General features: G+C 47.1%; 1 pseudogene; it reads left to right on the top strand.

The window, feature by feature from the left end:
• The first annotated feature begins 343 nt into the window (after positions 1 to 343).
• LOC146859483 (uncharacterized) lies at positions 344 to 20949 on the top strand (annotated as a pseudogene).
• Positions 20950 to 21480: the final 531 nt, after the last annotated feature.

The following is a 21480-nucleotide window of genomic DNA, read 5'->3' as shown; positions in this document are numbered from 1 at the left end:
GGGTGCCCGAGATGGCAGACAGGGCCTCGCCCCTAAGCACCGTTTTAAAAGCTTCCCACAGGGTTACCGCGGAGCCCACTGAGCCAACTTTGCGATCGAAGTAGTGAGTTATGGAGTGGGTCAATTTTTTCCTGAGATCCTCGTTTTTAAGGTGCCAGGCATTGATTGGCATCACACAGCCCTCTCGGCCCCCACCCAGCGTGATATGCGTCCAAACGGGTGAATGGTCGGAGATGCCATGCGCCAAGTGTGAGGCTTCTCGTATCACCATTTCGTGCTGCAGCGGCGACAAAATATAATCTAGGCATGAGAAAGAATGATGTGGCCCGGAGTGGAACGTGAAATGCCTGTCTGTGGGGTGCAGCAGACGCCACAAGTCCGTGAGCCCAAAGGCGTCAAGGAAATCAGCCAGCCACCTCTGCCCCGAAGGTATGTCCCGGGGGGGATGCCTATCCAGGGTGCCCGAAACCACCGCATTAAAATCTCCCCCGACGAGTAACAGGCCATCCATAAATGAAAGAAGGAGCCTGCCCAAGTCGGTGTATGATTGAGTTTGCAGGCCTGGGGGGATATACGCAGAAAGGAGATTTAATCTATGGCCCTCCCACCTCCCCGACAGTGCTACGAAGCGGCCCAGCGGGTCCGTCTCCGTGCGGTCAACATGGAGGGGCAGAGAGCGGCGCAGCAGGATACCCACACCCCTGGAGCCCGAGGTGAAGCCGGAGTGGGCCGCAAGGACATATCCCGATCAATTGAGGGCCCGACATGTGTTCCCCGTGAGGTGCGTTTCCTGCAGAAACACGACGTCGGGGAGGTGTCGTTTAACGAGCTGCAGGACAATTGTACGCTTTAGCCCGTCGCCCAGAAGGACTTTGGACTTTAAACGTTGGCTGCCACCGCATTTTATTATTGAAGGTAGATTTAAAGCGCGTGGCAGCCGACGCTATAATCAAAGGGCTTTGCCTGCACTGAGTCCCTTTTACTGAATATGCGGGTACTAGAACAATGGCTTGCCTCCCTATGCAGCTTCTCGGTGAGGATCAGCGGCAGATATCAAGCGCTGTGCCAGCCTGGAAAAGGCGCGTGACTGTGCAGAGTGCAGGAAGAACGTCACATTCTTCGGCCCGCCCCGCACCATCTAAGCTCAGTTCAGCCATTCTGAGCAGCCGGTTTGGGTGAGGGCGGGTAAAAGACACAGAAGTGATAATAAATTAATGCTCAGAATGAAGCCTTATTAGATACTGGCGCAAGCTACTCCCAGGGGTCGGCGAGCTACCGGTAGCTCGCGATCGAAAGGTTGGAGACTCCTGTTCTAATCAAACTGCCCATTCTGGTCTATGGGGAAAAGGTAGTCTTGCAATAGTGAAAAACGAAAATGGCTGTAATTCACTATCAGGACATGCCACACACACCAGGGCATGACCTACCTTATACTTACAATGCACCCTGCCCTTGGACCGACCTTAGGGGTGTCTGATATGAAGAGAAGGGAAGGTTTAGGGACTGGCAAGTGGGTGCACTTGCCCAGTCAACATGGCAGTACCAGACTGCACACAGGCTCTGCAATGGCAGACCTGAGACACACTTTACAGGCTGCTTCTCTGGGTGGCACAACCAGTGCTGCAAGCCCACCAGTAGCATTTGATATACAAGCCCTGGGCACATGCAGTGCACTGTACTAGGGACTGACAGGTAAACCAAACCAGCCAATCATGGAGTCACTAATCCATACATCAATTTACCATAAGGAGCACTTGCACTGTGGCACTGGATAGCAGTGGCACAGTGCCCAAAGCATCTAACACCAGCAAAAACACATGAGGCAACAGCAAAAAATGGAAGGGAGACCCACACCGAGGTGCCAGGTCTAACAGCCATGAAATGGTTCACCAGATCAGGAGCGACGCCTGCGCCCATAGCGACTCCTTTAACCTGGTAATAAAAACAGATATTGAACTGAAAATAGTTCCTGTTCATAGGTATTTCCATCAGTGGCACCAAAAACTATGTTGGGACTTGTATGTGTTCCGGTGAGTCCAGTAGATCAGATATTACTTTAAGTGCTTCTGTCTGGGGAATGTTAATGTACAATGTTTGCATATCAGTGGGCATATTAAATGAGATCCCTTCAAAAATGTTAACAAAATGCATAGTCTAAATATTGGCATAGCAGCTCTCAGTATACAAGGTAGTAACACCCAGCATCTCAATATTGGAGTTCCGCATATTCCCTCTTCGAACCAGGTGCCTGTTCGCTGTAGCTTCAACATCATAACCAGACCCTCCTTATCGTCACTTTCATACCAATTCAACCGGATCAATTCTAGTCACAGGTGCGCACATTCCTCTGATCGCATTCCATTTCCCCCAGACTTTGGTCCATTTATGCGGACACTCTCTACTTTCATAGACCGCTCTCTATGCCTGCATGCACCAATCCATATTTGTCTTCCAGTCCCTCAATGTTGGAGGGGATGCAGCTCCCCACATCTTGACTATATTGTGCTTGGCTACAACAATGCCCATGTTGACCCCAAGTTTATTCGCGGCTGATAGGTCTGTTGTCTCCCACACGTTAACAAAAACACAATTTTGCTGAGACGGACATGTTCCCTCCACATACACTCATCAAAAAGGATGTCTCTGCACCCCAGTATATCTGGAGTATCGGGCAGTCCCACAGCATGTGGAAAAATGTGCCCTCCCGGCTACATTCCTTAGGGTGCACAGCCGACTCAACCATGCTCACCCTTGACCAGGGTAGTGTACGAATAGTAAGTCTGGTGTAAACTTTTTAGTTGCACTAATCTAAAGCGGGAGCAGATAGCCATTCCCTGGGGGATGCTAATGCTTCCTGACACTTATCGTCTTGTAAGTGACCCAGATCCTCATCCCACCCCCAATCTTTCGTGGAGTTGTAGCAGGAGGTCAGGAGAGTTGTTCAAAATCTTACGGTAGGTCAAGGAGATTGCCCGTTTTGGCATATATTCAGCAAGCAACCTATCTTTCAACAGCGAGGTTTCAGGTAGCTCCTCTCCCCTCTGTATCCCCCCATAAGGCTTGCCTGATCTGGAGGTAGTGGAATGCCTCTAATTTTATTACACCCATTTTCTTTTCTTTTTAGGTCTCGCCTACGCAGCGCGCATGCTCTGTATAGAAAAAAGACCTTTTGGAATCGATTCGGTTGTTGCCCTAAAAACGTGCACGTGTTGCATTGCTTTCAATGGCAACGAGTACACATTTGGCAATTCCCTTGCGGGAGCGAGCTTTGACACCATATGTTTGTAATTAACTTGCAAACATATGGTGCCCCTGCTCGCTCCCGCAAGGAAAACACAAGGCTTTTTTAGGTCATCGGAGGCCACCAGTTGGAATCGCAACAAGCCCGGCTCAACGCGCTGTCCTTCCTCTTTACTTCAGCATTTGGAAGGGTTACTTTACTCATCCGGTTTCGAAATTAAAAGCAGAACCGCTATCAGTGTCACGGTTGTTTTGAAACCTCATGATGATAAAAGAAGCCATGCCTTCATTCACTGCATAGAGATGGTCACTGCACGCCTCATACACAGTAGGCAGGTATGCGCCCAAGATCACACAACGAAAAGTAAGGCTCCGAGATTCTGAGGTTTTCTAAATGTCTTTTTTATATATTTTTAACGCCACAAGCAGCACACTGTAGAATAGAAACAGGCCAGTTGATTGGTTTCTTGCTCTTTCCCTGTTTGTTCCTCTTTCCCCGGCGCGTGCGCCCTCTCCCCTGCCAAATACCACACGGATCTCGGGTGGAACAGCCCACAAAATGCAAGCATTAATCAAGAGCAGCACGTAAGTACAGCTCATTTTCACACCCTGTACATCTGATCCCTCCAGGTTCTTTTTAGCGCCTCATACACAGTAGGCAGGAATGCGTCCAAGATCACACAATGAAAAGTAAGGCTCCGGGATTCTGAGGTTTTCTTACCCTAGGGATCTGATCTATCCAGGTACTAAATGTCTTTTGTAAATATTTTTAACGCCACAAGCAGAACACTGTAAAATAGAAACAGGCCAGTCGATAGGAGTCGTGCTCTCTCCCTGTTTCCTCTTTCCCTGGAGCAGCATGTAAGTACAGCTCTGGGCAAAGTAAACATTGTACAATAACCTGTTCGGTGAGATGCTTTAAGTGCATTCAACAATCCTTAAAAAACACGACTACTACTGGCCTAACAACATACTTAAAATGTGTCCCATCTACGGGTTATAACAATAGGCAGATACGGTCATGTGATGGGATTTTCAAAAGCGCATCACGCATCGGTTCACTATCGTACCATGTGGTAGAATCGTGTGCATTTGCTGTGAAGTTTTTATGCCGTTTGTATAGTGCCTTTAGCAACCCTAAGGCTGCCCCTTATGCAGATAGTAAATGTTGTTTGTGTAGTGAAAATAGTTCCACAACCCGGCACTCTGCACATTAGTAACAACATCGACAGTGATGTTTCCACAGTTAGGTGGTGGCGCCCCCTGCCTCACTTTATGGTCCCTGCAGGTGAGCTCTCCCACGCCACTTCATGGCACTACACTCACAACACTGGCACAAATTAAGCACAGCTTGAGCAGCTGGCTTTATCACTGGGGATCCACGTTTGTGTGTTGTTTTTGGCTCAACATTCCGTGACTGTGGACCAACCACTTAATCTGCCTGTGATTAATCTAAAAAAAAAAAACACAATGTGGTGCACATGTAAAGCGCTCTAATGTCCTTCGGTCAAGCTTGCACGCTATATAAAACCGAGAAGAAAGGCTGTGTGTTCAGCCTGCTCCCTAGCAGGAACCTTTTTCACATCACTCCACAGCCATCCCTCCAACAACACGACCCCAGCTTTACGTTGCCGCCCCTCAGCACTAACCCAGCCCCCCTCACTACTTAGTTCCTGTCCAGAGCAAAACCCAACTTTTTTGCCCGACCAAATTTACACGAGTAAATTTGCAGATGTGCAAATTTAATTTACAAACGTTTTGCAGGCCAAACCCGACAAACCTTTGCAAATTTCCAAAATGAAGACATCAACATCGAAGTGTCCAACATTCGGATTTTTATTTACTAATTTTTTGTAGACCAGACCCATCCTTATCCTGGGTTTCAGATCACAAAAAACAGACTGTGTCTTGCTTTCCTTGCTTAAATGTTCCTTTTTAATTATAATTGAGGCATTTCAGTTGAGTCATTTTGCAGCACAATGGAGCTCACGTGAAGCCATTCCATATATCAACCAAGAGTTGACCAAATTCCAAAATCTAAACACAAACCCAACCGTAGACACACAAATAGGGTTGCACTTCTTTCCTCCTGGGTTTGAAATGATCCCTTTGGGCTCTGGTTCTTATGCAGCCTCATCCTTCGTCCCGGTGAGGTCATTGTAACAGCTTCCTGGGCCATCCTACAATATGACTGTAGGGCAACACCGCCAGCTCGGCTGTCTCTCTCCTATCCTACAGCTACTACACACTGTGTTATTGTGTTTTCAGAACACCTGTTGATTTCTGACTTGTTTTGCTCCTATTTGAACCATTATAGCATTGAACCACATAGCTACATGAATTCTAAGAGTATTTTCACCATCAGAAAACTCTCGGAGGGAACTTCTAATCTCATAAAACCTCATGAACGAAAGCGCTTCCGAAGCCGCGGTTTGAAATTTGCTGGCTTTGTGGGAGCAGAACCATGGGCACTGGAAATACGCAATTCTGCTGCCATGGCATTTTCCGCACAATAATGTATTTTTTACATTTGGGACATAATTCACCATATGCTGAATAGATTGCAGATTTTAACGAAAAATAACTGTTTCGAGTTCAAACAGATCAAAAGTTACAAAGGCAGGCCCTGGTTCTGCGTTCACGGTAAAGAATGTTTCCCCTTTCAATTGCTTATTGCTGTATTTGGGTGTTAAAGTGGTACTAATGAGGTGAAACATGCTCTCAGTGTTAACATATGTACAGATGACAAAATAATGAAGTGCTAAGAATGCAAAAGATACAGGAAAATTGAGTCAAACATGTTCTTGTGCCTGGATTGGTCAAACTGCTTCAGCTCCAGGGCATGCACCCAATGCATAGTGCTTGCAGAAAGCATGCAGTGTAACCCAAATGGCCGCTTTGCATATCACCTTAATGTGAATGTGTCTTTGGAAGTCACCTGATGCTGCCTGGCCCAAACACTATGAGTCTGCCAGAGACAGAGTACATCAGTGTCCAGAGGGGCGTGATGCTTTAGAGAGCTCTATCACCAAAACGGGGCAACCAAAAGTCAATGATCTTCCTTTGAGCTAGAACAACGGGTTCACAGAGTGGAAAACCCAGGCTCTCTGTATCCACTACTTCACTCTTGGACATGGTATGGGTCAGCACCGTCCCACGTCTTCGTAACCAGCAGCACCCAACAGGTACCTTTGAAGTACCCACCTCTGGTGGCAATGGCATCTCCCCACCTTGTATTTAGCCTCACGTTTCAATCCATTGTACAACTTGGCCTCAAGGAATGAGGCCTAAGCGTATTCAGTGCATAAAAGAGGAAATCTGGGTGACCACATATGAAACAAGCATTGGCATAGCCAATAGGTCTCGCCTTTGGGACCTTATGAGTATTTAGTTATGCAGTACAATATCCTCGGTGCAACAACATCAAGTGTTGCATGGCTAAACACTTATAAGGTCCCAAAGGCGAGACCTATTGGCTATGCCAATACTTGTTTAATCTGTGCCGCGTTCTCTTCTGAATGCATGATTTATCATGGTTTCTGTGTTAAGCCAAACTGGTGTTGGTGAATTGGAGATCCCAGAATTATGCATTAGTGGCTGATATCTTTATGGTCATTGGATTGACTGGGACAGGAAACTTACAAAATGAGCATAGAATCACGGGTTAAATTACTTTGTTTATAATTATGCTGTTTGTCTGTCCCTATGATCTCATGTTTAGGTCAGGGTTTGGAACAACTTGTATGTTTTTAATCCATAATGCGTGTGTGGTTATTAGATCAAAAATGTATTGTTTTATGAAATAGTGTTTTGGCCATTGGATTACTCATTGCCTGATTGTGTTAATTTACGCTTTGTGTGTATTTCTTTAACAGAAATATAAAAGTAATTTTGTGACTCCATGCTGTGGCCACTGAATAACCGATAAATACCTCTCTGTTTGAATAAGGCGTAGCACAAAAAGCATCTGGAATCTGGTTTGTTTGCTATAAAATGGTCCTGTTATGATTATCTTACATTAAAGAGTCACACATTTTATTTGTGGGGTGGCAATTGGGTTTACAAATAAAAGCACAATCACACTAAATTTGAATGCATCCTTGTTTGCTAGTCACATAAATACATATAAGGTGTATCAATGTCAGGTATGAAATAACAATATTTAATCTTACAAGGAACTCCCAAAGTATTTTACAAATTGATGCAGGTGATTCAAGAATATATTGTTTGTTAGCTCCCTTGTTGATAAGTCATATATTCTACACCCAATGTAGACAGTGCATAATATCACATATGTAAAGGTTGATGGTAGGAATGCTTGCAAATAGTTTAAACTGCTCTCAGTTGCCATGGGTCCATCTCCAACCCACCATTTTCGCCTACTGTGCCACTCTGTTGCACACCTTGTGCAATCATACTGACCCTGTTCCTCATGTAAAAAGTACATCTAAAACTTCCTGACCAGGCCTCTTTCAGAAAGGAACACAAGAAACTCCAGATCAGCTTCAACCACGCTTAGGCCTTGTCAACGAGGTATTGCGTGGGTCCTCTGTCAGAGTACATCATGTGAGTTTAGAACACATTCAACAAACGTTTCTCTATTGAATTTATTCAACAATAATATCACATTAAACCATCCTTTTAGAAACAATATTAGCACATTTAAAAGTTCAATATTCTTAAAAACTTGCATCCTGTTTGTCATCAATTTTGCCACTAAACTTAAACAAAAATTCTGATTCTTAATTACAAAACAACACAATATTGCCCACTGTTAGACCTGGCATCATTGGCATGAGTCTCTCCTACATTTTTTTCTGTTTGCCTCCTCTGTTTACGATGTTTTTGCTGGATTATTGCTTTGGGCACTGTGCCACTGCTGATCAGTGCCACAGTGCAAGTGCTCCCTATGTTAAATTGTTACATTGATTGGTGTTACCATGATTGGCTTGGTTGACTTACTGTTCAGACCCTAGTCTAGTGCACTGCGTGTGCCAAGGGCGTGTAAGTTAACTGCTGCTGGTGGGCTTGCAGCACCGGTTGTGCCACCCACAGAAGCAGCGTGTAAAATGTGTCTCAGGCCTGCCACCGCAGCGCCTGCGTGCAGTCCCTGACTGCCATGTCGACTTGGCAAGGAAACCTACTTGCCAGTCTCTAAACCTTCACTTTGCCACATTTCAGACACCTCTATGGTAGGCCCTAGGGCAGGGTGCATTGCTGGTAAAAGGTAGGTCATGCCCTGATGTGTGTGGCATCACCTAATAGTGAATTACAGCCATTTTCGTTTTTCACTATTGAAGGGCTACCTGCCTCCAATAGGCCAGACTGGGCGGACTGATTATTAACTCCATTGTAATCTATCTGACTCAGGGAGCATGGTAGCAAGTCGAGTTTAGTATCCCTGAACTCAGAATTTAATAACACACCCTTTAGGATGGATGGTTTTTAAATTCTATGTTTGAAAATAGCCCTTTTAGAAAGTGGCTATTTTCTTGTCCAACTATCCACCGGTCTCTGCTGGTTTGGTGTGTGTGTCAGGGGCTGGGTGGCTCCAGAGGTATGAATGAGTCAGTGTGGGGGGAATGAGGCATTTACACATAGAGTGAGGGAAGAGTAGCCTGCCCTGCCTGACACAATACTGGCTCCACCTCCTGCTGGGCGACTGATAGCCCTGCTCCTGCCAGTGACAATACTGGCTCTGCCTCCTGCTGGGCGGCTGAGGACCCTGCCCTGCTCTGTGAATAGGCCAGGTGCCTCTGCCTGGCAACACCCACAACAAACCTGAGATGGGGGGAATTTCCCTGCTTGGACAAAGGGAACAAAGGAGAAAAGGGGTATAAGAGAAGGACCCCTGAACCAAGAACTCAGATCACTTCTGACAAGGAAACCTGTACCAAGGACAAGAAGCCTGCTGATCTAAGGACTTGCCTCCCCTTTCTGCCAGAGTGCTGTTTTGCTGTGGAGGAACCTGAAAGCTGCTTCTTTATTTTTGCCAAGGAACAAGGAGAGAGGAACTTGGTGTGTACTCTCTGAACACTTGCTAGGAAATCTCCAAGGGCTGGAAGAGTGCCAGCCTCCTGTTGAAGTCACAGGGCCAAAGGACTTCACCATCTGCTGAATTGCTGGAAAGTGTTGTTTCCAGTACACAAGGGAGAATCTGCAGTCTCGACGCCGCCGACGCCGCCGAATCCAGCTCGACACCGTGAGTAACGGCTCCAGTGTCCCGAGCCTTCGACGCCGGCCGCCGGGCCCGATCGACGCCAGCAGCAACGCCAGTGAGCAGTGAGTATCGGCTCCACCTCCAAGCGACCCCGTCCCGACGCCGCTGCTGATCGCATTGACTCGACGCCCTTCTCGACGCCGTGAGCGCTGCTCCGGCCCGACATCCCTCGACGCCGCTGCGGATTGACCCGATTCCGAGGCACGATCGACGCCGACCTCGACGCCGACAGCTCGACGCCGTGGATCATCGTTCTCTTCGTTTCTCAAGGTACTGTACTTGTGGGGTCTGTTGCAACTCCAGGCTCGACGTAGCGCTCCTCGCGGTCGACGCCGAACCTTGGGAATCTTGTAAGACTCGACGTCGTGTGACTCCTGTGGGGGTTACATTGTTGCCAAAGAACTGTGCTCAGAAGAATACTTTGCTAAAGAACTATTTGCCAAGAAGAAACCTTACTTGAACTATTATTTTTCCTTCCAAAGAGTATTTATTAAGACTGTGGTATATTTTTGTCGTTATTTGGTCTTGTGCTAAGCCTTATATAAAAATACTATTTTTATAATAACTTCTGTGTCGTGTCCATCTGTAGTGTATTCACTTTATTACTGTATGTGGTCATAAATGCTTAACACACTGCCTCTGAGATAAGCCTGTCTGCTCTGCCAAGCTACCAAGGGGGTAGCAGGGGTTATCTGAGTGTGTAATCCCCTTGCCCTGACTAGAGTTGGTTGGTCCCTATTTGTCAGAAGTGTATACCTCTGCCAACTAGAGACCGCCGGTTCTAACATTGGTGGTCAGCGGTGAGGATTGAACTTTGCATTTATGACTCATGTGCAGTGATTAGTGTACGCTACATAGTGAAAGCAGACCATAACGCAGCCACAGTCTGTTTGGTAGGATATTCTATTTTTGTTCTCCGCTTTCCTGGAGCTTATTTTTTTAAACACTGCCAGTTTTGACCATGGAGAATGCCAGAGCTGCTACACCTGTGGAGATTGTTGTGGGGGAATTTGATAAGGAGAAGATAGATTCCTACGTGCTAAAGGATCTAAAAGGATTTTGCAAGCAGTTTAAAGTTCCTACCACAGGTCTCACAAGGAAAGACGACTTCCTCAAAGCGCTGAAGGCCTGGTTAGAGGCCAGAAATCCCTCTGATCCGGTGGTGGTACCGGAAGAGGAAGAAGAGGAGGAAGAACCCGCAGATGGGCCAGTGTCATCTCCCGGCAGCAGTGCTTCCTCTAGGAGCCTTTCCCCGGAAGAGTTAGAAGACAGGGAGAGGGAGAGGGGGTACAAGTTAGAAATGGCAAAACTTAAATTAGGAGGGCAGTTGGAATTAGAAAAAGCAAAGAGCCTGAGAGAAGCTGAAATGGAGAGCAAAAGATTAGATTTTGAGAGAGAGAAGTTAGCATTTGAACGTGAGAAGATGTTGAGGGAGATGGAACTTAAAGAAAAGAGTTTAGAGTTGAATCCCTCTGGTGGCAGCGCTCCATCTGTGCCTGCAGAAAGTAGGTTTTATTTTCCTAAAGATGTGATCAAAGATTACAGTAAGAATGAAGATATTAGCCAATGGTTTAAAGCGTATTAGTTAGCATTGTTGGCCCACGGGTCCCTGAGAAAGATTGGGGAACGGGGTTGTGGAGCCGCTTTACAAATGAAGGGAGAGATACCTTGTTGAGCATGCCTGAAGAGGAAAGGGCATCTTATACTCATATGAAAAATGCTTTAATGCTGAGATATGGCTTAACCCCAGAAAAGTACAGACAAACCTTTAGAGAATGTAAGAAGTTGCCTGGTACTACGTGGGTTGAATATGTGTCTTTTTTTTGCAGAGCCATGGATGGTTGGATAAAGGGTAGCAAGGTTGATAGTTATGATGCTCTTTATGATTTGTTTGCTTGGGAGCACTTGTCTAATAACTGTTTTCCAGAGCTACGCCAGCACCTTGTTGATAGCAAGATATCTAACCCTAGAAAACTTGCTGAGGAGGCGGACCGCTGGGTCAGTACCAGGGTCCACAAGGGTCCAGTGGGAGACTCAGCCAAAGGTGGGCAGGGTCCCCAGCAGAAGAGTGGGGGGGGCAGGGGTAAACAGAGGGAGTTCCAGAAAGGGCCCCAAAGTAATCCCCAAGGGAACCAAGGGAAGGGTTCCCAGCCTCCCCCTGTAAAGAAGCCAGAGGCCCCGACAGGTAAACCTGTTCACAGGGGCCCCATGACCTGCTATGTTTGTAAGCAGGTGGGACACCGTTATTATGATCCCCAGTGTCCCATGAAGGATTCCAATGCACCACCGCGTGCACCCCCCCCCGTCAGGTAGCGAGTGTAGCCCTGGGAGGGAATGAGATGGGTGCCCCCGGTGGTTGGGGTACCGCAGAAATGTCCCTGGTCTCTTTAGGAGACGTGGAAATGGTCCCTCCAACCCCTCTGCCTAGTAACACTAAGAAATATAGGCAGTGGGTGACCATTAATGGCCATAGGGTGGAAGCTCTCAGAGACACCGGAGCGAGTGTGACAGCTGTCAAGTGTCACTTAGTGTCCAGAGAGCAGGTGGTCCCTCATGCATTCTACCCCGTTGTAGCTGCTGACAACTCACAGAGTCAGTGTGAGGTAGCTCAAGTTCCTTTTGAGTGGGGGGGGGTCTCAGGTACTCTTCAGGTTGCTGTGAGGCCCGCCATGCCTGTTGATTGTCTCCTGGGCAATGATTTGGAGGACTCCCCTTGGGCTAAGGTGGAGAGAAAATCGCATCTGGAAATGTTGGGTCTGCCTGAGTGGGTGTGTGCGACCACCCGGTCCATGTCAGTCAGTAAGGGTGTTGATGGGGCCCTGGAGCCTGAAAGTATGGCCCAGGTCCCAACCGTGAAGAGAAGAGGCAGGGGGCGCGGGAAACCGTCCCCCATCGTTCCCGCGGTCCAGGAGGGAGCAGACTCTGAGGGGGATGCCCTGGAACCGACAGGAGAACAAGTGGCCGAACTGGGAGACCTGCCCGAGCTGACCCATTGGCAGCAGGATGGTGGTCCCTCCAGGGAGGAATTTTGTGCTGAACAGAAAGTGTGCCCTTCTCTTGTGGGTATGAGGCAGCAGGCCTCAGCCCAAACGACAGGTGATCAGTCAGGATCACATTGGATTTACTGGGAGAACGACCTCCTGTATAGCGAGCCTAAGGCTGCTGAGCCTGGGTCAGCCCGTGTGCTGGTGGTACCCCAGCGCTTCAGAGCATTCCTACTGGGGTTGGCTCATGACGTTCCGTTAGCTGGACATCTGGGGCAGGACAAGACCTATGACAGGCTTGTCACCCATTTGTATTGGCCCCAGATGAGAAGGGTTCCAGATATCCATTGTAGGACCTGCCAAACTTGCCAGGCAAGTGGGAAAAGTGGGCGGAAGCAGAAGGCTCCCCTCCAACCTTTTCCCGTCGTCAGTACCCCCTTTGAGCGAGTGGGAATTGACATTGTGGGGCCACTGGACCCCAAGACAGCCATGGGCAACAGGTTTATCCTGGTCTTGGTGGACCATGCCACCCGGTACCCGGAAGCCATCCCTCTCCGCACAGTGACGGCCCCCGTGGTGGGACGGGCACTGATGGGTGTTTTCTCCCGCATGAGGTTCCCCAGAGAGGTGGTGTCAGACCGGGGCACCAACTTCATTTCCAATTATATGAAGTCTCTGTGGAAGGAGTGTGGGGTAACCTACAAGTTTACCACTCCTTGCCACCCTCAAGGTAATGGGCTGGTTGAGAGATTCAACCGGACCCTCAAAGGCATGATCATGGGTCTTGAAGAACCAATGAGGCGTAAATGGGACGTCCTCTTGCCATGCCTGCTGTTTGCTTACCGTGAGGTGCCACAGAAGTCTCTAGGGTTCAGCCCATTTGAGCTTTTGTATGGTCACCCGGTAAGAGGACCTTTGAGTCTGGTCAAAGAAGGCTGGGAGCAATCTCCCAGGAAACCTCCCCAGGATGTATATAGTTACATGCTGGCCTTTAGGAACCAGACTCGGCGCTTCAGAGATCTTGCTCAGGCAAATCTGGAGGCCAGCCAGGAAGAGATGAAGCGGTGGTACGATCAGAATGCCACTCTGGTTGAGCTTCAACCTGGTCAGAAAGTTTGGGTCATGGCCCCTGTGGAACCTTGTGCGCTCAAGGACAGGTGGACTGGACCATTTGAGGTTGTGGAGAAAAAGAGCGATGTCACCTACTTGGTGGACTTGAAGTCTCCCAGGAACCCCTTAAGGGTCCTGCATGTCAACCGGTTAAAGCCCCACTTAGAAAGGTCCGAAGTGGGCATGCTCCTTGCCACAGATGCTGGGATGGAGGAGGAGAGTGAGCCTCTTCCTGACCTTCTGTGTGCAAAAGAAAAAGATGGGTCAGTGGATGGTGTTGTCCTCTCTGACACACTGACCCCTGAGCAGCAGCAAGATTGTCGCCATCTGTTGGTACAATTCCCTGATCTGTTCTCCTTAATCCCTGGTGTCACTCAGTGGTGTGTCCATGATGTGGACACTGGGGACAGCACTCCTGTGAGGCACAAGGCCTACAGTGTGACTGAAAAGGTCAGAGCATATATCAAGGAGGAGGTCTCCAAGATGTTTGCTTTAGGGGTGGTTGAGTCCTCTAGCAGTCCTTGGGCCAGCCCAGTGGTCTTGGTCCCAAAGGCTGCAGCGCCTGGTGCTTCACCAGAACTTCGGTTCTGTGTGGATTACCGAGGACTCAATTCGGTCACCAAGACTGACGCGCACCCCATCCCCAGAGCTGATGAGCTCATCGATCAGTTGGGGGCTGCCCGGTACCTTAATACGTTTGATCTAACGTCTGGGTACTGGCAGATCGCCTTGACTGATGGGGCAAAAGAGAGGTCTGCATTCTCCACACCAGATGGGCACTACCAGTTCCGTGTGATGCCCTTTGGGATGAAGAATGCCCCTGCCACATTCCAGAGGTTGGTTAACCAGGTATTGGCCGGGCTGGAAGATTTCAGCGCCGCCTACCTGGATGATATAGCAGTGTTCAGCGCCAGCTGGGAGGAACACTTGCGCCACCTCCAGGAAGTGTTGTTGGCCCTGCGCAGAGCAGGCCTCACAATCAAGGCCAGTAAGTGCCAGATTGGGCAGGGTTCAGTGGTGTACTTGGGGCACCAAGTAGGGAGCGGCAAGGTGGCCCCCCTGCAACCCAAGATAGATACCATCCTGGCTTGGGAACCGCCCAAAACCCAGACTCAGGTGAGAGCCTTCTTGGGTCTCACGGGTTACTACAGGAGGTTCGTCAAGGGGTATGGCAACATTGTGCACCCCTTGACCTCGCTGACTTCCCGGAAGCAGCCGAGACTTGTGATCTGGACTGACGCCTGTCAGAAAGCCTTTGACACCCTGAAAACTGCAATGTGTACAGCACCGGTCCTCCAGGCACCCGACTTTTCAAAAGAATTCATTGTCCAGACAGACGCTTCAGAGCATGGTGTGGGGGCTGTTCTAGCACAGATGAATGAGGAGGGCCGAGACTTACCTGTAGCCTTCATCAGCCGGAGGTTACTTCCCAGGGAACAAAGGTGGAGTGCGATAGAGCGTGAGGCATTTGCTGTGGTCTGGGCGCTGAAGAAGCTAAGACCCTACCTGTTTGGGACTCACTTCCGGGTTCAGACAGACCACAGGCCCCTCAGATGGTTAATGCAGATGAGGGGTGAGAACCCAAAGCTGTTGAGGTGGTCCATTTCCCTACAGGGGATGGACTTTACGGTGGAACACCGCCCTGGTACAGATCACGCCAATGCTGATGGTCTGTCCAGATTTTTCCGCCTTAGTGATGAGGACTCCCTGGGTGAAGGGTAGTTCTCCCCACATTTCAGCTGGAGGGGACACGTGTTAGACCTGGCATCATTGGCATGAGTCTCTCCTCCATTTTTTTCTGTTTGCCTCCTCTGTTTACGATGTTTTTGCTGGATTATTGCTTTGGGCACTGTGCCACTGCTGATCAGTGCCACAGTGCAAGTGCTCCCTATGTTAAATTGTTACATTGATTGGTATTACCATGATTGGCTTGGTTGACTTACTGTTCAGACCCTAGTCTAGTGCACTGCGTGTGCCAAGGGCGTGTAAGTTAACTGCTGCTGGTGGGCTTGCAGCACCGGTTGTGCCACCCACAGAAGCAGCGTGTAAAATGTGTCTCAGGCCTGCCACCGCAGCGCCTGCGTGCAGTCCCTGACTGCCATGTCGACTTGGCAAGGAAACCTACTTGCCAGTCTCTAAACCTTCACTTTGCCACATTTCAGACACCTCTATGGTAGGCCCTAGGGCAGGGTGCATTGCTGGTAAAAGGTAGGTCATGCCCTGATGTGTGTGGCATCACCTAATAGTGAATTACAGCCATTTTCGTTTTTCACTATTGAAGGGCTACCTGCCTCCAATAGGCCAGACTGGGCGGACTGATTATTAACTCCATTGTAATCTATCTGACTCAGGGAGCATGGTAGCAAGTCGAGTTTAGTATCCCTGAACTCAGAATTTAATAACACACCCTTTAGGATGGATGGTTTTTAAATTCTATGTTTGAAAATAGCCCTTTTAGAAAGTGGCTATTTTCTTGTCCAACTATCCACCGGTCTCTGCTGGTTTGGTGTGTGTGTCAGGGGCTGGGTGGCTCCAGAGGTATGAATGAGTCAGTGTGGGGGGAATGAGGCATTTACACATAGAGTGAGGGAAGAGTAGCCTGCCCTGCCTGACACAATACTGGCTCCACCTCCTGCTGGGCGACTGATAGCCCTGCTCCTGCCAGTGACAATACTGGCTCCGCCTCCTGCTGGGCGGCTGAGGACCCTGCCCTGCTCTGTGAATAGGCCAGGTGCCTCTGCCTGGCAACACCCACAACAAACCTGAGATGGGGGGAATTTCCCTGCTTGGACAAAGGGAACAAAGGGAAAAAGGGGTATAAGAGAAGGACCCCTGAACCAAGAACTCAGATCACTTCTGACAAGGAAACCTGTACCAAGGACAAGAAGCCTGCTGATCTAAGGACTTGCCTCCCCTTTCTGCCAGAGTGCTGTTTTGCTGTGGAGGAACCTGAAAGCTGCTTCTTTATTTTTGCCAAGGAACAAGGAGAGAGGAACTTGGTGTGTACTCTCTGAACACTTGCTAGGAAATCTCCAAGGGCTGGAAGAGTGCCAGCCTCCTGTTGAAGTCACAGGGCCAAAGGACTTCACCATCTGCTGAATTGCTGGAAAGTGTTGTTTCCAGTACACAAGGGAGAATCTGCAGTCTCGACGCCGCCGACGCCGCCGAATCCAGCTCGACACCGTGAGTAACGGCTCCAGTGTCCCGAGCCTTCGACGCCGGCCGCCGGGCCCGATCGACGCCAGCAGAAACGCCAGTGAGCAGTGAGTATCGGCTCCACCTCCAAGCGACCCCGTCCCGACGCCGCTGCTGATCGCATTGACTCGACGCCCTTCTCGACGCCGTGAGCGCTGCTCCGGCCCGACATCCCTCGACGCCGCTGCGGATTGAACCGATTCCGAGGCACGATCGACGCCGACCTCGACGCCGACAGCTCGACGCCGTGGATCATCGTTCTCTTTGTTTCTCAAGGTACTGTACTTGTGGGGTCTGTTGCAACTCCAGGCTCGACGTAGCGCTCCTCGCGGTCGACGCCGAACCTTGGGAATCTTGTAAGACTCGACGTCGTGTGACTCCTGTGGGGGTTACATTGTTGCCAAAGAACTGTGCTCAGAAGAATACTTTGCTAAAGAACTATTTGCCAAGAAGAAACCTTACTTGAACTATTATTTTTCCTTCCAAAGAGTATTTATTAAGACTGTGGTATATTTTTGTCGTTATTTGGTCTTGTGCTAAGCCTTATATAAAAATACTATTTTTATAATAACTTCTGTGTCGTGTCCATCTGTAGTGTATTCACTTTATTACTGTATGTGGTCATAAATGCTTAACACACTGCCTCTGAGATAAGCCTGTCTGCTCTGCCAAGCTACCAAGGGGGTAGCAGGGGTTATCTGAGTGTGTAATCCCCTTGCCCTGACTAGAGTTGGTTGGTCCCTATTTGTCAGAAGTGTATACCTCTGCCAACTAGAGACCGCCGGTTCTAACACCCACTATAAACTAAACAGGTCATACAATTTAATAATTACCATCTATGTCATTTCACCTGCTGGAGGCCATTAATTAGGACCTTCTTCAAGATGGTAATTAGTACATTATCAACACAATTCTGCTGTCAGTAGGTTACAAGTAATTTGTTTTATTCCTTACTGCTGTGATACTGAATTTATTTCACATTTTTATTACCTAATTTCCATCTAGGCAAATCATGGGATTATGCACATTGCAGATTTCTTTCCATTCTGATTTCTGTATTTTTCACTCATATAACACTAATTTCAGATTTATTTTTTTATTCGAACAGATGAAAGAAATGCAGTACTAAAGAAATAAATTTTTAAGAGCCCCGTGTTGAGGTTGCAGTGAAATGATTATTCGGATTATCTTCATCCTCATGTGTTTTGTGGCTCAGATGCATTTTATAAAGCACCAGAGGATCTAATTTCAGCCTGGAAAAACTCACCTATGAACAATTGTGCTTAAGTTGCTGAATACATTAATTTACCAAAAACACGACAGAGGTTGATGTCAGAAGATAATGTAATGAAGTGAATATCTTCCTGAGCATAGTGGGTAACAAAAAGTAAGTCTGTGATATGTGTCTAAAGAACATGAAAGCCCATTCCCACAAAAGACCAATAGGCAGTCCACCCAGTAAACACTGAACACCCAAGGGAATTTGATTTATAGAATGAGAAAAATATTTTTCTATGAAAGCCAAAACAAAAGATATATCTGAATCTCCAGGACAAACAGTACAAATGAACGGCTTGTGACAAAACCTTTGATATCATCTACAGAGAGAGCTCATGTCCTACACAGTATGAAGACTGTGTAGCTGTTCAGATGACAAGATTATCTTCTAAAATAATCATCTAATTCTATGCAGTAAAGCTGGATGTAAAAGGAAAACAGGAAATTAATAATGCTGTCCCTGCCAAGTATTCGCAGAGTGCTCTGACAAATTGAGACGCACTGTAGATACCTGCAGCATGCAAGAGAAAAGTACAGGTGCACCATGTTCCAGATAAATAAACTCACATGGGGCCTCATGTACGTAGCCGAATACCGGTCGGTAACGGCCGATTTTTGGTAATTATACCGTTACCGACCGGTATTTAGGCTTGTGACATGTAGGGGGCTCATTTCTGTATTCGGTTATTTACAGAATCGGTAAAATTACCGATTCGGTAATTTTACCGATTCGGTAAATTCCGAATACAGAAATGAGATGTAGGGGGAGTGTGTGGGTGTTGTTTGGAGTCGGTATTTACCACCAACTAATAGTTGGTGGTAAATAAAGAATGGATGTGTAAAAGCATTTTATAGCGCTTAGAAGTGTGCAATGTGGCAGACATACATGCCCTTAGGGCATGTAAGTGTGCCACATGTGCACACATGGCCGAATCAGGGGTGCAACAGGGTGTCAATGTGACACACTGCCACCCTTGCATGTGCTCCCCCATTACCGAATCGGTATTTACCGATTCGGTAATGAGGCATACCTTCCCATCAATGGGAAGGTATGCCTCATTACCGAATCGGTAAATACCGATTCGGTAATTACCGAATTTTTCCGATTCGGTAATATTTACAGACTCATTACCTACATTGCATTTACCACTTCATAAATACCGAATCGGTATGATTCGGTATTTATGAAGTGGTAAATGCAAGCCCACCTACATGAGGCCCATGGTGTCTTGGGAGTGCTGAGGTGGGCGCAGTTGCATGCTATATGTATAATTAAAGGAGATTAATTCCTGTCAATGCAAACCATATATTATTTGGTGACATACGCCAAGAGAGAGTGAACTTTCAGGTGATGCAATGTGTTGCTTGCTTGCAAGGAATTTGTCACACTGTGATAGTTAGTTTAATACAAGTACCCAGTGGTAGCGCCATACAAATGTTTAGAATACAACTAAGCTTTCCCTAGATATGCATATCTAAAGAAGCAGTATGAAAGCCACATTGAGCTAGGACAACATAAATATACAGAATGTACAACCAATACATTGAAAACAATCCTTTGATGCTGCATCTTCACAACCAAACCGGAGAGAAGGCCTTTAAATATGCAGATTGCAATAAGACATTCATTTAAAAAAAACATTGCTAATGGTACATTGGCGAACACATAGCTATGAGAAATTGTATAAAAACATTGTATGTGCCAAGCAAAAGTGTGAGTTATTCCTACATGAAAGAAGCAACACTCTAGATAAACCATTTGAAAACTCTGATTGTGACAAGTTTTTTATTGCGAAGCAAACTCTACTCGAACATCAGAGAATTCACATTGGTGAGAGACCCTATAAATGTTCAGACCTTGACAATGTTTTAATTAGAATGCAAAATCTAATGGTACATCAGCAAACTCATACGAGCGACAAACTGTATAAATGTTGTGAATGTGAAAAAGCTTTCAAACGAAAATGTCATTTATTATGACATCAAAGACTTCACACTGATGAGAAACCATATAAATGCTCTGTCTGTGACAACGCTGGTGAGAATCCCTATAAATGTTCAGAATGTGACAAAGCTACTTTCAAGGGCTGAGTTAGTGACACATCAGAGAAATCACACTGGTGAGAGACCATACAAATGTTCTGCGTGCAACAGTGCTTTTAAACAAAAGCATGATTTGTTGGTACATCAGAGAACTCACACTGGTGAAAAACCTTTCAAATGTTCTGAATGCCACAAAGCATTTAAACGAATGTGTAATCTGTTAGTTCATGAGAGAAGTCACACTGGAGAGAAACCGTATGAATGTTCTGAATGTGACAAGTCTTTCAAACAAAAGTGTAGTCTACAACTACATCAAAGAATTCACACAGGGGAGAAACCATATAAATGTTCGGAGTGTGGCAAGGCGTTCATTACAAAGCAAAGGCTGAGGATACATCAGAGAATTCACACTGGGGAGAAACCATACAAATGCTTTCGATGTGACAGGGCTTTCAAGCAAAAGGGTGAGTTGGTCCTCCATTAGAGAAATCATGCTGGGGAGAAACCCTATAAATGTTCTGAATGTGACAAGGCGTTCATTACAAAGCAAAGGCTGATGATACATCCGCGAAATCACACTGGGGAGAAACCATATAAATGTTTTCAATGTTACACGGCTTTCAAGCAAAATGGTAGGTTATCAGAGCATCAAAGACGTCACACTGGTGAGAAACCATATAAGTGCTCAGAATGTGATAAGGCGTTTATTACTAAGCCAAAACTAATGATAATCATAGAACTCACACTGGTGAGAAACCATATACATGCTCTGAATGTGAGAGGGCTTTTACACATAAGTGTAATCTATTGGTCCATTACAGACATCACACTGGTGAGAAACCATATAAATGTTCCGAATGCAACAAGTGCTTTAAATGAAAACCTGATCTAGCAGTACACTAGAGAAGTCACGCTGGTGAAAACCATAGAAATGTTCTAATGTAATAAAACTTTTAAATAAAGTTGTGTTCTGTTTGTGCATCAGAAAACCCTCGCAAGGGAAGAACCATAAAAGTGTTTTCAGTATGACCGGGCTTCCAACTAATAGGTGAGCATTCAGATCAAAGAAATCACGCAGATGAGAAACCATATACATGTTCTCACTGCAAACCCACTTTTATTGAAAAACCCAAACTACAAGTACATACGAGAACTAACCCTGGTGAGAACCCAGAAAAATGGTCTAACTGTCAATCAATCAGGGGAATTGTAAGTGCGCTACTCACTCGTGAGGATCTCAAGGCATGGGGGAGGTGGGGGAGTCCACAGTTCAGTTCAGCCAAGGAGCCAGATCTTGAAAACCTTCGTGAAGGTGTTCAGGCGGGGGTGCGTGTCTGCTGTCGATCGGGAGCTTGTTCCAGGTCTTGGCCGTGATGTATGAGAAGGCTCTTCCCCCTGTTTTGACTGCAG

This window comes from Triturus cristatus, chromosome 3_2, assembly GCF_964204655.1.
Source record: "Triturus cristatus chromosome 3_2, aTriCri1.1, whole genome shotgun sequence".
Taxonomy (NCBI): Eukaryota; Metazoa; Chordata; class Amphibia; order Caudata; family Salamandridae; genus Triturus; species Triturus cristatus.
Note: the sequence above shows the minus strand (reverse complement) of the source record. Positions and strands in the feature narration are given on the sequence as shown.